Raw genomic sequence first — 14,475 nt, forward strand, 5'->3', positions numbered from 1 at the left:
GAATGCCCAGTGAAGTGGAGGAAGCCCCTTATAAAACCATCAGATCTTGTGAGAACTAACACATTATCGTGAGAACAGAATGGGAGAAACTGCCCCAGCGACTCAATTATCTCCACCTGGTCCCTTCCACCACACGTGGGGATTATGGGAATTACAATTCAACATGAGATTTAGGTGGGGACACAGCCAAACCATATCATCTAGTAATCCTTGTTTTTCTGCACTAAAAAAGCTGATTAAAAGCACTAGACAAGTGGGCAGGGCTTGTTGACTTTGAATTTAAAGATAATCCAGATGTACAGTTTCTTGGCAGACCCCCGAAGTGAGTGTCTTTGCCTTTTTTTTTTTTTTTCCTTGTTCTGGTCTGATTCCCCACAGAATTTTCTCATCTCCTGCCTAGTAGATGAGGGCTTGACTGAGAAACAGGTGAAAGAAAAGGGGTGGGGAGTCAGAATATATGAACTCGTTTTTCCCCTCAGTAGGAAGTCCTGCTCTCAGCCATACTTATAAACACAAAAACTCCAGACTTCTGCTGGGACAGGGGAGGAAGTCACCTGGCACCATAATGAGTACATAGGCAGCTAGGAATCCAATTGCTTCTCAAGTTGTTTTTTCTTCCTTATTTAAGTCACAGGTATACCTGATGCTTCCAATTACTGAGCTTTTTGAAGATTCTGTGGTTTGAAGCCAGCTTAGGACTCAGCTTTTTTGGCTTGTCCATCTGCTTTCCAGCTTCCAAAATTGTGTTGCTCTTATCATCTTTCCTATACTGGTGTGTTTGTCTTTTGTAAAAATTTATTTAATGTGGTTTTAGTTATGCCAGAAGAAAGTGAAATTAGATACAGTAGTCCTCCCTTATCTGTAGGACATATGTTCCAAGACCCCTGGTGGACGCCTGAAACCGGCAGATAGTATTAAACCCTACATGAACTATATTTTTTCCTATACATACATACCTATGATAAAGTTTAATTTATAAGTTAGGCACAGTAGGAGATTAATAGAAATATCTAAGAATAATTGCAATAATATACTATTATAAAAGTTATAAAAGAAGTGTACTGTAGTCACACTTCTTTTGATGCTAGATGAAAAAAAAGCCTACGTGATGAGATGAAGTGAGGTGAGTGATGTAGGCATTGTGATGTAGCATTAGGCTGCTGTTGACCTTCTGACAGTAGGAAGGAGAATCATCTGCTTCAGGTGATTCTAGATCAGTAAGTCATGACGATGTTGATGGTTGGATGTCAGGAGCAGAGGATGTTGAGGACTAACAGGCAGGTAGCATATATGGCATGGATATGCTGGGGCAAACAGATAATTCACATTCCATGCTGGACGGAATGAAATGGCACAAGATTTCATTATGCTGCTCAGAAAGGCATGCAATTTAAAACTTATGATCATTTATTTCTGGAATGTTCCACTTAATATTTTCAAATTGCAGTTAACTGGGGTAACTAAAATCACAAAAAGCAAAACTGCAGATAAGAGGGGACTACTGTACATACCTTCAATTCACTATCTTAACTGAGAACGCTGTTAACTTTTTTAGACAGCCTTTTTAGAATCAACTGTACCTCTTTTATACTTATTCAAATGTGCTGATGATGAAGTCAGTGCATTGGCATGGCAATGACAGCTAATCTTCAGATCCAGGCATGACTTCTGCTAGGGGCTTAATGTGGGAAACATCTATAAGATTGCCTGCTCAGCACTTCCTCTTCTTCTCCAGAAGCCCCTCAGCATGGCCCACCTCACGGCTGACACGTTCTTACATGATCCTATATTTTGGTCAGAGTTGATTGGTGTAGGACAGCTATTACCCAAGGTGGACATGACTCTCTTCTCTGAGATTCTTGAATATTAACAAAACTGACCATCAGGGGAGTCCCTCCTGGTGGCAAATGCTAAGATGTACATTCTCCTCCCTTCCTGCCACTCAAATTTTGTTACTGGATCAAGTTTGCCTGCATCACCCTTTATTCAAGATATGTCATCTCTTAAAGGCTTCCTCAGGACCCCCTTTTCCCACAAGAGGATAGATACCCAACGTAATCAGTTCATCACATAAATCTAAATTCTAGCTTCTGAGTTTGGATTAAAGTTAGGACATCCTCTCCCACTATATCCATTTTCTCATATCCATACACTCCTTCAAAAAATACTTGACAAAAACAAATTTTGTTTTACCACTATCCCCTTCCAGAGACTTGGCATATGTCAAGGCTAAAGTGACAGAAGGGGACCTTTAATAATGCCACTTAAGCATACATGCAAGGGGATAGACTAGACGAGGTTAATCTGGGTACTGTGAGATGTCAGATTGCTTTGCTTTCCACCACTGCAGCCTGCAGTGGTAGAAAACCCTTTAAGTCTCATATCTTTAGCATGGAACAGGCTCCACTGAAGAGGGGCATCTCCAGAAGAGGCAAGACCAGAGACCAGAGGGCTTAAGTGGAAGTACTGAGATCCCATCTCCTATATACTGATGAATTATGAGACAGTACATACCCTTTTTAAAGGGGGGGGGCTTAAAAATGTTTTAGTATTAAAATGTGAATTTCACAAGTAATTAAAATTTTCCCCTCGGGGAACTCTTGGCAGAGTAAAAAAGGTATTGACTTTGGCTCCAAAGGGTTTTGAGGTCTAGATTCAAATACTGTGACTTTGGGCAGGTTATTTGATCTCTTTTGCCTCCATTTCTTCATATGTGAAATAGGGATTGAAGATACAGAGATGAAAAAAGATACTGTACAAGGTGCCTGGCATGTGGTTGAACCCTATAAATATACATTCTTCCCCATTTTCCTCATCTGCTAGTGAAAGCAATAAGATAATAGAGTTTGTTCTGTACAGCAAATACATATTCCCAGGAATGTTAAAGCAGGACACATCAGCAAAGGCAAAGATGACCTATCACAGGCCTCGGGGATCTTTGAGAAGGGTACTCCTTACAGATTTATATTTGAAAAGGGAAAAGTAGCTGAGAACCCCCATATTTGTCAGGCATGGTGAAAAGAGGTTGTTTTGTTTTGAGACGGAGTCTCGCCGTGTAGCCTGGGCTGGAGTGCAGTGGCCTGATCTCGGCTCACTGCAACTTCTGCCTCCTGGGTTCAAGCGATTCTCCTGCCTCAGCCTCCCAAGTAGTTGGGATTACAGGCGCCCACCACCATGCCCGGCTAATTTTTTGTATTTTTAGTAGGACAGGGTTTCACCATATTGGCCAGGCTGGTCTCCAACTCCTGACCTCAGGTGATCTGCTCGCCTCGGCCTCCCAAAGTGCTAGGATTACAAGCATGACCCACCACACCCCGCCAAAAAGGTTTAAATGAACTTTTTTTTTTTTTTGGTGGGGGGACGGGCATGTTTATTTTAACTATCAAGTCCCTGATCTCAATGCATTTGAAATAGAACTCACACAAAATATTCATATTAATTTATTAACATTTTTGAGTCACTGGTCCTTTTGACACTCGCCCCAGAAAAATGCGTGTGTGTATTTGTACTTACACAACCACACTTTACAAAAAGTACTTTGATTTCGCTGCATCCTCCCCTTCCTTCGCACCCCCACACCACCTGCCGCCAAGTAAAGAGACTGGCTAGTGCCTCTGGGCTCCGCGAAGGCTAAATTTTGGAGATGGAGTTGGAGGTGGGGATGGGGTGCAGGTGTCAGGGCAGCGCGCTCTCCCCGACCCGCTTCTGCTGTTCCGATGGCCGAGAGCGAGGGACACGGGTGAGTCACGCGGCAAAAACGACATGCACAGTGGGGGACAATCTGACACGGTATGGGCGGCGTCTCCGGGAGAGCAGTGGCTCCCACCTCCCGCGTCCTAGAGATGGGGAGGCGAGGAGAGAGGGAGCAGGCTGAGCCGAAGGAAGGACCCCGCCTTTCGGGAGAACTGTGGGTTGACTGCGACTGTAACTACCAGTCCCAAGGACAAGATTTTTCACTAGAACCTGGATCATTTCTCCCTTCTCCATCTTGCCACGCCCAGCCAAGGGGCTTCTAGAGCTGCTCAGGGACAGTAAGGAGCTGAGAACCCCCATATTTGTTAGGCATGGTGGAGGGAGGTTTAACATGGACTTTGTTTTAACCAGAAGTCCCTTATTCATATGCATTTAAAATATAATCCATAAATAATACCAATATTAACTTGGCGACATTTTTTGAGTCACTGATTCCTGCAACACCTGCTCCGCAGTGGGCAGGACCCTCAGAGCCCGCAGGCCTGAAGCCGCGGATGGGGACCCGCCCCGGGGAGCGCCCAAGAATTACACGCAACAACAGCCCAGGAGTGCTGGCCAAGCGCGCGCAGGGCGGAGCGGGGAGGGGTCCCAGGCCTGCAAAATGCTTTGGGGGTAGGTTCAGAGCTGTGGACCCCGGCAAGAGTCAGGGGCTTGGCTGGGCTGTGACAATAAAGGGGATGGCCCCACTCCCTGCGAGGTATGAGTCCCAGGACAGGTGATTATCGTCTCTGTGCCCGACCCCCACCCCCAGATCTAAAGGGAGAACCAGACCAGCTATTAATTCTGCAAGCTGTTCAGTGTGCAGAAGACCCAAAACACCCCTGGCAGGCTATTTGAGTTAATAAATAACAAAAACCGCATTCTTAAATGAGGGGGGCAGGAAGGGAGGTTACAAAGTCTAATTTTTTTTAAAAAATAAGATAAAAAATAAGTCACGCTAGTCCCTGAGGATTAACATGCTTTCTCTGTTTTACCCTCCCACCCGCGGAAGTGGGTGTCTTTGCCTCTCCATTTACAAATGAAGAAACTGGCTCTGAGAGGTTGTTCAAGGTCATGTAGTTAATAAGTGACAGAATCAGGGCCTGAAGCAGGCTGACCCCAAGCTGGTGTCCTTTGTTGATGCCACATTTCCCTGTCAGAGGTGAGGCAGATGTGTCTTCATCACTTTTAGCAAAGAGAACTGGCCCCTGTCTATATAAATAAAGATGCGACCTGCCAAGTTACCTAGGAAGCTGCTGCCTTCACTTCTTTTCGAACCACAATATGTCTTATGCTCTGAGCTGTTTACCCTCTCCCTTATGAAATGGCTTGCTGTATTTAAGATTGCAGTCTGCGAAACTAGATGTTTTTTTACCTTTTTTGAATCTTACCGGCCTTATGATATGGGCCTTACTAGCCTATATTCAGACCAAGTGATCCACCCGGATAGTACTGACAAATGCTGCACACGCCCTTCCAATAAATGCAGACCTTTAAATTACCTTGGTCATTTAACCATCAATTATCCAACCACTTTACAGGTATTTAATGAGCATCTCTGCCTTTCCATGCACCAGTCTACTTTCTCCTCTGCCAGTTTTTGTTTTTTCAAACATGATTCAGATCCAGTTACTCCTTTAATTAAAAACCCTCAGTGGTTTCCTACCATTTACAGGGTGAAGATAAGCTTGTCACATGAGGCTCCTGCCTGTCTTTGCAGCTCTTAAATTTGGAGTATAGGCAAAGTGAAACCCCAAAGTAGAGCCAAGTGTTTGCTATCGCTACAAGAGCACAGATTCTTGCCCTCAGGCACCTCAAATCCTATGTGAGAATAACCACAGTATAAAGTATAAATAGTAAATGCTTGACTACTTAGCTCACACTTGACCCTGGAGAGTTTGGTACTCACAGAGAAATGTAGGCTGCTGAGAGTAAAGGGTTCAGAGTTCATTTCTTTCTCTATAACCTATCTCTTCTGGAAAAAGAGCCTGGAAAGCTTTGGAAAAAAAGTTGGTTAACTGGGAATAGAAAAGTAGGACCAAAAAAAAAAAAGGAATGTGAATATTCCAGATCTAAAGGTCAGTGCCACTGCGAGGTTCAGGTTTCGAAGTTGACTCTGGATTTCCTGGCAGCCAAGGCAATAAGGGAAACGGGGTACGTTATTTGCACTTTACTGACAGAAAAGAAGAAACTTACCCATTTTTTAAAACAAGTAAATTATTTTATGACGCTATTTTTTAATCTTTCTCATCACTGCTTTTTAAATTATAATGTTATTTTGTGTCCTTTGTAAAAAAATCCAAATAATACAAATATCTATACGGTAAAAAGTGTATGTCCCCTTTACCTATATACCTCTATTCCCCTTTTCCAGAAGTAAAGCCTACCCCCAGAGACTGACCATTTATTTCTAGAGGGGTTTTTTTCTGTGAAATTAAAAGTATTTACACAGTTTCCATAGAATTTGGGTTTTATTTGCTTGCTTAAAGAAAAGGATCATATTAACTATATTCTTTGTAAATTGCATTTTCACTTTACGGTGTATCAAAGACATCCTTCTCTATCTCCCTATATGAATCTCTTCCATTTTAATAACTACAGTATTCCATTATAAGGAGGTAGCATAATCTATTTACTATTTAACCATTCTTCTATTTGTTTCTGATTTTACAGTCATATACAATGAATATGCTTGTACATATATTTTTGTGTAGAAGTATGTCTATGCCATCAGTCTCTAGAAGTGGAACTACAAGATCATATCACTCCTATATTTAAAATTTTGATGTATTGTCTTCAAAACGACTGCATGAATTTATACTCTCACCAAGAGTGTCTGAGTGTGCCCATTTTCCCATTGCCTTGCCAGCACTAGATCTCATCGACATTTTTCATTTTCTGGCACAAACTTCTGAATGGAATTTCTCCTGGCAAGATCAGCATATTTTAATCAAGAAAGGAGACCAATGAGACAGTCTCATTTTTCCGGTTCTAGGGTGGTGGTTTTGGGGCTGTGCTCCATAGAGCCCCAGGAATGCTGAGGGATGGGTGTGAGGGAGTACAAAAGGACAAGACCTTCACCTCTTAACCAGGGCAACTGAGTTGATCTGTTTTACATGTTGCAGTTTGGAATAAGATTTTGTTTGAAGATAAGATTCTGTTGCTTAAAAACAAGTTTGAAAATCACAGATCTGGGGCCTTATTTCTTATTGAACCATCAGCAAATTGAAGAAGAATTAAAAATGTATTCCTTCAAGGTAAAGAAGAGATCTTAAAACAGTGAATCTCCAGCTGCAGTCAAAATATTCTCATTTATACACTGTGTGTGAGTGTGTGTGTGTGTCTGCAGATGTTCTCATTCATGCTAGGCCTCTCTCTATTGCCCACCTGCCATCCTGCAACCAATCCCAAAACACCATTTCCTCCAAGGTTTAGATGAAAATGCCTCTTCCCTAAGCCTCCCTCCTCACCACATGCATGCGCACACACATACACACACACACATACACACCATCAATGTGGATCATATCTTCTTTATTTGTATAAACTGGATGTCAGCTGCTCCTCCTTTCCTCTGAGACCTGGATAAAATTTCATAGTCATGATCCTCTAACATTTCTGGGAGCTCCTCTGAGCCGTAGGTTCTCAGGGCCTCCTCTCCCTCCTGCTTCCTTAGGTGCCCTCTTTAAGATCCATTATCTAAAACTCAGCTCCTTCTTTGACAGTCACGCACACAAACAATGATAACAACAACAACAAACTACTCCTCTGCACAAAGCATCCTTGAAAAGAGTAAAATACTACAGACAGCACCTGGGGAAGAGTGAGAGAAAGAAGAATTTGAGTCACAAGGATGCAAACTATTTCAAGTGGCATGTAAGCATCACAGGGGCCTTAGTCTAACACCAGCTCCCTTTTATCTCACTGGCTCTTCTCTCCTTCCGTTCTTTATCTTCACCCACTCTCCTCTGGATTGAACCAAGAACTTCAAATTATTTACTCTATGAAATGTCGCAGTTCAGCTCTCTCCAGCTTGTGGCCTCAACGTCATATGGCCAATATCTTCATAGCACCTGTCTTACTAAATGGAAAAAAAAAATCCTTTTTTTTCATTAATATAAATAATGCTAAATAACAGAATAGCTTTAGACTATATTTTAGCAGAACGAGATGGTGTTTGTTTTGTTACTAATTCCTCCTGCTGTACATATATCAGTACTTCCTCTCAAGTAGAAACAAACATTTAAAAAGTTAGAGAGCAAGTGATCTGGTTACAACAAACTCTAAACCATTATACCTCCTTGTTCAGAGGAGGCTGGGATTTGTTTTTGAGCTGTTGTATTGCTTTTGTCCTGTAATCATATTAGATATCTGGCCCCTCCAACCAAATGCTAAGCAGCCAAGGGCAAGAATTCTGTCTTTTTGTAGCTTTTAAATGCCCAAAGTCTCTGGCATATGCTTCATAAATGTGTAATGAATAGAACAACTGCTAACTATATAATTAAAAGAAGAGTAAATGATAAATGAATATAAGACCCTTGGGTATTTTATAAAATGTGGTAGATATTTTCTTAAAAAGGCCATAACATTAGTAATTCTTAGAAAGTTCTGTTAAAACATTCAGATATATTTTCAACTTGTATTTATCTTTTAGGAGATCCATTATATTAGATTGTCCTACTCAAAATATTCACTACCTCATATTTCTTTTTTATATTGGCCTTTATACTCTTTTAAAACTTCTTTCCTACTTCTCCGATAAGCTAGATATTATTTTTGTTTATTCCCTTCCCACGTGGCCAGATAGGAAGGAAGCAGAGATGATTATCTATATCAATACAATATCTCCTCTTGCAGGGACCCTAAGAATAAAGAGTGCTATATAAAGTAGCATGCTATGTAAACCAAGGCTTAAAACATCCTTTAGTGAACCATCGTAAAATATCACTTGAAATTCCTACAGGATCTTCTGCCTGCTATGTTTAATTCCTAAATCTCATGTTATTAAAAGAAGTCTGTTTGCTCTTTTATCTATACTCCACATCATACAATTTTTTTTTTTCATCAAAACTGGCTTAGTTTGGTGTAAGGAAGCAGGAGTATATGACAACTTAGAATTTCTGATATTTGACCCTTTGCTGTAAATTTAAGCTCATGAATAGTCCAAAGCTCAGAAACCAGACCCAATTCCATTGCGGATACATATATACCAGGCCAAGTTCCACTGTGGATATATATATATCCAAATTAGTATTTATAATATATATACTAATTCCATTGTGAATGTGTGTATGTGTGTGTGTATGTGTGTATGTGGGTGGGTATCTGTCCTATTCTGCTTGTCTGGATGACAGCATTTTTGCCAAAACATTCAAATGAAACAATTTTTTTATTTAATCAAACTTACTTGGTGCCATGTAAATAACACAGAATAATCATAACCAGCTGTTTCACTCTTAAAGTATTATCCAGTCTCTCTCTCAAGTCTAGTGAAGAGCTTGACTTGCTTACTTGTTGACATTCAGCTCTTACCTGCTATCGTTCCAGTTGTCCAGCTAAGGAACATTCATAAACAGGATGTGAGGGCAAAATGAGTTACCATTTTAAGCACTTATTCTTTCTGTAGTTCTCACAATAAATGTGATCAATTAAGAGAAAAACATTGAAGAGGTAAGAAGAGTGATTTGAGATGTGATTTAAGAGTCAGCCACAGCTGGGTTTGAATCCTAGTTCTAATGCTAGGCAGCTGCGACCTTGGGAAAATTGTTTAACTTACTAAGTCTGTTTGCTCAGCTCTAAATTAGGCCCAGTAATACCTTTCTCATATTGTTACTGTGAGGACTAACTGCAAAATATGTGTTTAATAAGTGGTAGCTGTTTTGCTGTAATTATTACCACAGAAGTTTCGCTATGTGGGGCTTTGCCATCCTAAATTAATTTTTGTATTTGTGTCTCACTTTGAGCTTCTACAAAACACCTCTCTATCCACCATTTTATTTGAATCTCACAGCAATCGTGTAAGCTGGGTATAACAGACACGATTAATCTCATAAGGAAACCAAGAACTAGATAACGTCAATGCATTGCCTCAGTCATCCCGTGTCTGGACAAGTGGGGCAAGAATCCACGTCTCGTCCTTACCTTCATGAACAATCCTTCAATCTGCTCTCAGACAGCAACCACAGGGAGCTGTTAGAAGTACTGTGTGATCATGTTACCCCCAGCCCCCTCCCCATCTCCATTTAGAACCCTTCAGTGGCTTTCCAATGCTCACAAGATAAAGGGAGAAATCCTTCATGTGGCCTGCAAGGCCCTGCAGGTCTGACCCAGTTCTCCAGCTCCTCTCAGAACATCCTTGCCCTCCTGAGACCCTTCTGGGCTCTGGTTCCTTGAACAGGACCCACCTCTCCCACTCCGAGGTCCTCCTCGATTCCTCTCTCCCCATGGAGAGAGGACTGTATCTTCGCATCCTTCACTTTCAGTCCAACATATCACTTTCTCAGGGAAGGCAGGCCTTCCCAGGCTATTTTGGGTCCCCTTGTTATTTATGCTCATGCTTATGTTCTTATAGTCATAGAACTTGTCACATTTTGTAATGATATATTTGTGCAATCGTTTTTCTGGTGTCTGTCGTCTCCACTAAACTGAAAGTGCCAAGAGAGCAGAACTGGATCCGCCCTGTCTCCTTTGAGTCACCTGATTTCAGCATAATGCCTGACCCTTAGCATTGAAAATATGCCTGTTGAATGAATTGTATGTGTTGTTAGAGACAGAGAAAATAAGAATGAGAAAAATAATTGCAAGTGAATCATAGTCCTTTTCTCTCTCATTCCCTCTCCTTTTCCTCCTCTTCTCCTCCATCTCCCTTCCCCCCTTCCCCCCTTCCCCTCTTTTTCTCTCTGTCTCTCTTTTTAAGTTTCTTTTTTTTTTTTTTTGAGACAGAGTCTCTCTCTGTCACCCAGGCTGGAGTGCAGTGGCGCTATCTTGGCTCACTGCAACCTCCGCCTCCCAAGTTCAAGTGATTCTCCTGCCCCAGTAGCTGGGACTACAGGCACATGCCACCATGCCCAGCTAATTTTTGTATTTTTAATAGAGACAGGGTTTCACCATATTGCCAGGCTGGTCTGGAACTCCTGACCTCAGGTGATCCACCTGCCTTGGCCTCCCAAATAGCTGGGATTACAGGCATGAGCCACCACGCCCAGCCTCCTTTTAAGTTTCTATTTGGAATCGCTCCAGAAAAAGAAAGCCCTGACTCCAGCTCAGGTGGGTGAATGTCCATATAGAACAGGAAAACCAACAGTCCCGTGATTTATAGCTTGGTCAGGTTGTACTCACCTGTTCTTTCCTTCACAAGTGAGTGCAACCTGACAAAACTACAAGTGAATACTTATATACTTGCTTCCTCCTGCCTCCTTCTACTTCACTTTCTGCTCTTGCAAGGACACTTCAAATGCCTCTGCTAGAAAGCAGAAAGCAAAATGTGAGGAGGGGAACTATTTGGGCACAAAAATTTGTATTTATTTATAATCGTTTTCTCAAAAATGTGGGCAGAAAGTGTGAGAAGAAAATACATGAGGAGAAATATATGAGGCATTGCAAATATGAATCTATTCTAATGTCACTTTGCTGTAGGCCAGTGATTCCTCAACTTTTTTAGAGTTGGAACATTATCATCTATATGTGCTATTAGAAACAGAGAAAATAAGGATGAGAAAAATAATTGCAAGTGAATGATGGTCCTTTTTTCTCCCTCTCATTTAAGAATGTCATGATGTTTTCAAAATTAAATTCAATTAACATCAATTTGTTTGAATAACTCCAATAGTAAACTGATGTTGCAAGACCAGCACCTCTCGATACCGAAATGTAAAAACTTAGATATTTCAAAGGAGCAGTGTTTGTGATTAAGGCATCATGAGGTTAGCACTTACCGGGTCACTTTTATCCACAGAAGAAGCAGATAGGCATCTGTATATGTGAGACGTTGCTACATTGAGGAAGGAGCTTCCCCTCAAAACCCATCTCCTTCTCTCTTTACCTCTGTCACTAATGCCTAAAACTCCATTATTAAAGGCTAATTCCTTTAGAAAGTCAATATTGTTTGGTACCAGCTTTTATCAAAATCAAAGATATAAACCACTGTAAGATGCATCACTATTTCATATGCCACTAAAAAAGAAAAACCAAGGCCTAGTATAACAAGACATCATCAATTATAAGAAACATTCCAATTTCAGAGATACTAAAATGTGAAAAACCCGTGTCTTGGGCTGTGAGAATGAAGCAATGAAGAGCATGAACCACGAAATCAAATACACCTGATGGACATCCTGCTTCTGCCATTTAATAGATGCATTGCCTTGGGTGGGTAACTTCTCTGAATCCATACCCTCTTCCCTGTAAAATGAAAATACTAGTACACACCTGCCTGGTTAGCAAGAATGACCTATTACCTAATTCCTAGTTACCAAGAATGAGGTATTACAAAGTGTTTAGTGCAGAACCCAGCCATTAGTTAGGGTTCCAAAATGAAAACTATTATTGCTATTAAGGAATTATCCTCTAAAGTCAATTACCATTGGGCAGAGTAGTACGTTGAGTCCTTACTGCTCATGTTTCCTTACTTTCAGGGAGTTTTAACATAAAACAGATCTCCATAGGTCCAGGTATTTCACAAGAGATTTGTTTGTAGGGAAGGAGATAATACCAAAATTGGGAAACTGCATGGGGAGGAAAGGTCTGGGGGATAGGGTACAGCTGGATCTAGAAGAAGAGGTCAGAGGATACCAAAACCAAATGTTACTACTGTGTCCTTCAAATTTTGCCCAGGATTGCTTCTGGTTTCAACTTGATTCAGATGTCAAAAATGCACTCATAACCTTGATACAATATGGTAAGTGAAAGAAACCAATCACAAAATTGACATATTCTATGACTCCATTTATATGAAATATGCAGAGTAGGCAAATCCATAGAGACAGAAAGTAGATTAGAGGTTTCCAGAGGCTGAAGGCAGAAGGGAATAGGGAGTGGCTGCTAAGGAATATGTGCTTTTGGGGGTGGATAAAAATATTCTAAAATTAGATTGCAATGATAGTTGTAGAATTCTTTGAATATCATTGAATTGCATATTTTAAATGGATGAATTTTATGGTATGTGACTTATACCTCCATAAAGATGCTTTAAAAAGAGAACACATTCGTATGTTCTGTTATTTTAAAGTCTAGAACTAAAGTTTTTTCAAAAATTCCCTTTATTTTTTAAAACAATAAAACACCCGTACACATAGAAAAATAAATATATCTTATTTATACTTGTTGATAAAACTCATACAGTTCAGTTAAGGTTTTCATTTTACTTTCACCTATTACATGTAAAAATGGCCAATTTCTTTTTTTTTTTTTTTTTTTTTTTTTTTGAGATGGAGTTTTGCTTTTGTCACCTAGGCTGGAGTGCAGTTGCACAATCTTGGTTCACTGCAACCTCCATAAAAATGGCCAGTTTTAAACATAGTCTCCAACTTTGTGAGCCCCAGAGGGTTTAGTCACAAGGATTTAGCTTCTATGGTGAGCAGGTATGTATTGTGCAGTGGAGATGCAAAAGAGTTTCTTGTATCCGGGGTGATATTCAAAATATTTTAAAACTGTTAAATAGTTGGGCACTGACCAACCAGTATGGATGACAGCTGGAAAAGTTGCTGGAGTTTAGACAAATGGGGGATACAGGGGGAAAGCTAGGGAAGTTGAAGGGGGAGGGATTAGGGAGTGAGAGCACTTGGGAAGCTCCAATAGGGGTACATTTAATAAGTGGCACAGGGCTCTCAAGCTTGGCATTTGCTTGGTGGGGACTCACGTGGGTTCAATATGTGTATTGAAAAGTGTTATTTCTGTTCGGGGTCCATCTACCCCAGCCACAACATGATGTTTGTCCAGAACGATTGCAAGATGTTCAGATTTTGTAACTCTAAATATCATAAAAACTTTAAAAAGAAGCGCAATCCTTGCAAAGTTAGGTGGACCAAAGCATTCCGGAAAGCAGCTGGTAAAGAGCTTACAGTGGATAATTCATTTGAATTTGAAAAACGTAGAAACGAACCTATCAAATACCAGTGAGAGCTATGGAATAAAACTATTGAGGCAATGAAGAGAGGTGAAGAGATAAAACAGAAATGCCAAGCTAAATTTATAGTGAACAGATTGAAGAAAAATAAAGCGCTACAGAAAGTTCAAAGAAGTCAAGCAAAACATCCATCTTATCCTAGCCCCTCTTGCAGGCAAAGGGAAGCAGTTGTAAGAGAAAATGGTACAGCAGTTACAAGAGGATGTGGACATGGAAGATGCTTCTTAAAAAAATCTCTGTGACCATTTCTTTTATTTACATTTGAAAATGCCCTCTGGAGACTTGGAACTGCTAAATTATTAGTTTATTTTTTATATAAGGTCACTTAAATGAAAAGTGATTAAAATATATCTTTCCTACATTGCCATCTACAAAATGTCACATATTACGGACATTAGATTGCATCTCAGTGTTAAATCTTCACTGATAGATGTACTTATGTAAATCATGAAAATTCTACTTATAACTATAGAAGTGAATTGTGGACATAAAATGGTTATGCCATTTGGATAATGGCACTAGGCAGCATTTGTATAATAACCAATGGCAAAAATTCATGGCCAGTGATGTATAAAATATTCTTTGCAGTAAAATATTCCCTTTATTAATGTTACAGAAGT

The 14,475-nt window shown here is 40.4% G+C and overlaps 1 pseudogene; it reads left to right on the forward strand.

Annotated features, from left to right (window-relative positions):
* Positions 1-13,599: 13,599 nt before the first annotated feature.
* On the forward strand, positions 13,600-14,083 carry LOC116483802 (probable ribosome biogenesis protein RLP24; annotated as a pseudogene).
* The last annotated feature ends 392 nt before the right edge of the window (positions 14,084-14,475 follow it).

This window comes from Hylobates moloch, unplaced genomic scaffold (genome assembly GCF_009828535.3).
Source record: "Hylobates moloch isolate HMO894 unplaced genomic scaffold, HMol_V3 SCAFFOLD_15, whole genome shotgun sequence".
Lineage (NCBI taxonomy): Eukaryota > Metazoa > Chordata > Mammalia > Primates > Hylobatidae > Hylobates > Hylobates moloch.